Genomic DNA, 5,774 nt, shown 5'->3' with positions numbered 1-5,774 from the left:
GCCCAAGATGGGTCCGCCGCAAGATGTCGCTAGCGGTGAGCTATCTGGCGCTATGGCGGCGTCCAGGAAGGCTACAGTGAAAAGGTGTATACTGTGTGATATTTCATGGCCAAATTTATTTGTTATTGTCCTTGAATATTTGCGGCGTTTTACGCTTATGTCGTTGTTTGAAGTAGTTATCATGTTTGCTTTGTCGAGCCATTCATTGCGAACACATTTGTGCTCAAATGTGTCGTTTATGTGAGACCTTTTTTTTTCCAGTGATAAATTTTTGCTCGCACAGGGAGCGCTCTCTTTCAATGGGCATATTTTTTGTCATTAGGGCCAGCTGTGACTTCGGTAAAAAGAAACGTTAAGAGTAAGCAAAAAATGTAACTTTTTGAATTCAACAGCAGTGAACTCTGACCTCTAAAGCATATATAAAATGCAAAGTTTTCTACGTGATTAGTATTATTTGGCAAGCACACGCCCTTTTGCCGTGTATCCGTCAAAATCTAACTACTTTCGCACCAACTTTGGTCACTGGGTAGTCGTTGTTCTAATGCGTAAACCATCCAGATAATGTACTGCGTAAACCATCCCGAATACTGGGTACGAATGCAATTTTGGGTGGCTGCGTATGCGCCACTAGTTATCTGCTGGCGTTCAATGAACTTCTTCGACACCATTTTGGGTAAGTGCGTATAAGGCGCTCAAGAATCAGCTTTTTAATGCAACCTGGGTCACTGGTTATGTGCTGGTCTTCAACGACCGAAAATTCGGGGTGCCGGGTTGCATCCATTTCTTAGAGATGATACGCGACTTTAATACTGTTGGCAATCTATCCTATGCTTGATGGGTGGTGCTGATTATATGTTTTACATACCTCCTATTAATAAAGGCGGCGCATAACCAGACGCATATATCCAGTGATCGAAGTCGCCATCAAATAGGTTTCTTTTGGAGTGCGCTAATGACCCAGTGGCAAATATCTAGGCAACGAAGCTGGCTTTAAAGAGGTTCATTTAAGTGTGGCACATAGCAATGACACAAGTATACATGACAGACGTGCATTCGTTGAAGAGCGAGACATACCTAGTGACCAAAGTTGACATCAAAGAAGTCATTCATGAGCGGCACCATACGCAGCAACACACATTCAGCATACAAGTTTGGCGTGAAAGACGTTCATCGAAGAGCCGGAGATGCCCAGATTTACATACCGAGCCACCCAAGTTCATCTGAGAGTTTGTTTTGAACCCTGTTTTCCCAGCAACGCAGCCAGATAATTAAACCATTTCACCATTGACAACCTAGGTACACAAGTTGACGGGAAACAGGTTAGAGGGGGGCATGCATACATGCAGAGCCACAGGCAGTCATACCAAAAACTAATACCAATGCAAACAATATTCGCACGAGCTAATAGATTTGAAAATTCTCACTGGTACTGAGCGGAATCAAACCCGTATCATGTATATTTACCCAATCTTTCCTGAATATATATTGTGACACGCTACATGCGCTGACTTCGCGGAGGGGCCACTGAGTGACGCATCGTGTACAGAGGGAAATGCGAAAGTGGAGCCCAGCTCCATTAAACGATCATGCAGGACGCGTTTTCACGGTCGTGATATGTTCCTTCGCTACATTGATTGAATGATAATTGTATGAACATCGATAATCACTGCGAGACGGTTTAGGCTGCAATGAATACTATAAGTTCAGATGTGAGTACCTTGGTTTTGGAAGGTGTGCGTACCTATACCACTTTTATTGTTTATTAGGAAATAGTGTAAGCCTATATCTTGCTGTGAACAATTGTTGCACTATGTACACATGTGTGCGTTGTGTTTGAAGCAACTAATAAATATGTCTTCTTTGTGTGCTTCGTAACGAGTTAAAGAAGACTTTTTTTTTATTAACACGACTGTCGCAAGAAGCTACGAGGAAAACCCAAAAACGGTTCGTACGAAGAAAAGCTCACAGTTAATGAAACATTCGAGCATCTCTATGGATCAAACATGGAACGACCCCGCAAGGTGTGTCCGCAATCTATGTATTTCGATATGAGCTCTGTAGTAGGCTCGTTTGCTGTGTGATGTGAGTAAATACTTCGATTGCACCAAAGCAACTATGACGGCATTCGTGGCCGGTTGCAGCCTTTACACTATCAAGGTAAGAAGCTTGCTCTCCTCCGAGGTTCTCATTTTTTAAATTTAGCTGATTGTTAGCGGCTATTTGCAGCTGCTGGACTGTTCTACAACTTAAGCATCAGGCACTCAACAATATTTGCTAAGTGCAATAGCACACAACATGGCTACTATAAGGGGTAGCTATCTTGTGCTTATTCGGCCTGTCCCTCGCTTACTTGTTGTGTTCCCTGTGGTCGCGCCTGACTTCATCGTCGGGAAAGCCCCGTACACCGATCAACAGCACGTGCAACGTTATTTACATCGCTTGTTTCGCTTCTTCAAGATAGAAAATGTCGAAGTACTTGGGATGTAAATTTTATTGAGGAGCTTAGTTTCGCTCCAAAGCGTGTATTTTTCCAAGACTGCATGGAACTGGAATGATCAGCCGAAAGAGCAGCGTACTCGAAGGCCATTATTGAATCCATTTTTGTTAATGAAACCAGACACCCGTTCCCCACCTACACCTCAAGTATTACCTCTGACAGAGGCATTTGAGGAATTGATAACTAAGTAACTAAGTCAATAATTTTTTGTTCAGCGTAAAAACGAACAAACATCAAATGGGATACGAGCTCAATACTCTGTCCTTACGTGTGTTTTCTGCGCGACCTATAATTCACCATTTTAGAATGAGAGCTGTGTATATGACAAGCGCTTGAAGTGCATCATTAGACAAATTAGGAAACAACACACAAAAAAAGACGAGGCGACAGCCAGAGCCACCTTTTGGTTACGAGAAGCTCGTACAGTTGTACCGGAGTATTGTACTCACTCCAAGCAATTTTTCTGCCAATTCTGCCTTATTTAGGAAAGAACAGAACATATTGTCACGCTGCTGTGTGCGCGAGGAGCTGGCCGCTGCCCGATGGGCTTGGATGACCGTTGTGTCTCCTGTGCTACGCTAACCATCCTTCATTCTTGTAAATAAATCCATCCCATCCGGTACAATTTGGTGGAAGGTGCTGGGTACATCACACTGGACGACCGAGCTCTACTACCCCTTCGACGCAGCAAACGGTTGGCCGGGCTACCACCGGGAGACCTCGTCATGAGCGACTGGGACGGAGGCTACGTTCGCGAAGAAATCGCGCAGAAAGCATTCGCCAGATGCAAGCCGGTTACTGGATACCTCATCGAGAAGCACGCACATTCTCAGGCAAAGCGAATGAGGACGTCGAGGACTGGTTGAGACACTACGAGAGGGTGAGCCGCCACAATGAATGGAGCGCGTCGGCGCAGCTCTCTAACGTTGTCTTTTTCCTTGCGGGAACTGCCCTCAAGTGGTTCGACAATAATGAGGGCTCGCTCACAACTTGGGACAGATTCGTCGATAACATAAAGATATTCTTTGGCGATTCGCTTTCGAAAAAGAAAAATACCGAGCAGACACTTTCACGACGAGCGCAGTTACCGGAAGAGACGTGTACCTCTTATATTGAAGAAATCTTGAAGCTTTGCGGAATTGTGAACGGAAACATATCGGACGAGGACAAGGTTGGACACCTACTCAAAGGAATTGCCGAAGATGTCTACAATTTTTTGATCTCTAAGGAAGACCTCACTGCCCCGTCCGACTTAAGGCGTCACTGTCGTATATTGGAGGGTCTGAAGACACGCCGCATTCTTCCGAAGTTTGGTCGGCTGGACAACGTCACCAACATAGCAAAAGTGGACGCATCTGCCTCTATTGACCTGACTGCTTTGGTACGGCAAGTTATTAGAGATGAACTGGCTCATTTTCAAGGCCCAGTTTCCAACCGTGTGTACCACCAATGCTCCGTTGATGAGCGCTACTTGGAGGCGCCGGCGGCCTGGCCGCCACCTGCCTGCGGAGACCGGCCCGTTTCGGACAACGCCCATGCCCAGAGCACCATGATGCAGCCACAAGCAACGAGTTTTGAACGTCGACATGACAGACAGTCTCGACGTGGGTCGTCTCCCGTCTACAATGCGCCTTGGAGGTTTGTACCCAACATCAATGAAAATCGCAGCCCACCTGTGTGGTACAGCTGCGGGGCTCAGGGACAGATCGCGAGGTATTGCCGCCGTCGCCCACAGCGTGCTCCGCGAGATCGCGCATATCCGCCTCGCATGCAAGAAGCTACACCATTTGTCCCTTTCCGCCAGCCACATCGAGACTACACGTACATGCCAAGGAATGACTCCCCCGTGCCCGACCGCAGCCTGACTCCACCGCCGACTCGGACACGTCGATCGCCATCTCCACGTCGCCACTCGCCTAGCAGGTGCGACCGATGGAGGTGAGGTCACGGGACGGTCACTTTTTAAATGCCTCCATCTGTCGCCATGGTAAAGAACAAAGTGTGTGTTTATGTTGATGGTGTCAATACTGTAGCTTTAGTAGATACTGGTGCTTCTGTGTCTGTGATGCGTCTTGCGTTCAAGAATTGCCTGGGACCGAAAGTTATGTTTGTTTGGGATGGAAATACCACCTTTCGCGGAGTTGGCGGTGAACTGTTACGTACTGTGGGAGTATGTTCCGTTGTGATAACCGTTGGTGGAAAGGCATTTCGAACCGAATTTATTGTACTAGCACGCGCCACGCATGACATAATTCTTGGTATTGACTTTGTACGGGAGTGTGGCGCAACATTAGACTACAGGGCTGGTGAAATTTCCCTCAGCAGCGATACTGGGCCAACCGCGTTAGACGACATTGATGATGATGATGATGATTGTGTTTTATTGGCGCAAGGGCCAGATATGGCCAAAGAGCGCCAAGACGATGGTAATGGCTTGTTAGTGGTACATCAATAGTGAATTACAGGAACATTAGATGTGGCATGGCTGTAAAGGGGCCTAAAAACAGTCGCTGTAAAGTGCGTAAAATCTATACGTAATAAGATTATGGCAATGACTAATTATGTGTACTATGAGCATGAACAATGAATTGCGAAGGAATGATACGACTTGCAAAATATTAAAGATGCGAGGATTGGCCAGAAGCACAACTGCCTAAACAGAGCCCGTGAAACACAAGGGCCTGGAGGCATGTACGATAAAAAGTTATCGCAGCAACTTCCTCTGGAGAGAGGATGCGCTACGAACTTATTGGGCTAATAACATGTAGCACATCTTTCAAGAAAGCAAGGACGGCGTTGGTGCTAAAAGTGGTTCTTTACCGAGAAACATAGCGGGATGTAGAGGGATACAATAGAGGTATGCCAGAGGAAAATGTTTCTTTCTTTCTCTTTCGGCTTCCCGGCACTCCAGGAGGACGTGGAGGACGGTGAGCCTCTCGCCACATCTACCACAGGTTGGAGGATCATTTCCATTCAATAGAAAATTGTGAGTACCATATGTGTGTTCTATTCTGAGACGACAGAATAGGACATCAGTTCGTCGTGTTTTAGTTGTACAGAGCCAGAACCCTAACTGTGGCTTAATCAAGTGGAGCTTATTATTTGCTTCGGTGTCCCACAAGCGTTGCCAGTGGCTTCGGAGTTTGTTTCGTAGGAAAGGCTTCAGATCTGCAGCAGGGTCAGCAGCGGGAAGACCATACCTTGCGATGCTGTTGATTTGGCGATTTCGTCGGCAAGCACATTACCCTCGATTCCTCCATGGCCGGGAACCCAACAA

Source organism: Dermacentor silvarum, chromosome 7 (genome assembly GCF_013339745.2).
Source record: "Dermacentor silvarum isolate Dsil-2018 chromosome 7, BIME_Dsil_1.4, whole genome shotgun sequence".
Lineage (NCBI taxonomy): Eukaryota > Metazoa > Arthropoda > Arachnida > Ixodida > Ixodidae > Dermacentor > Dermacentor silvarum.
Note: the sequence above shows the minus strand (reverse complement) of the source record.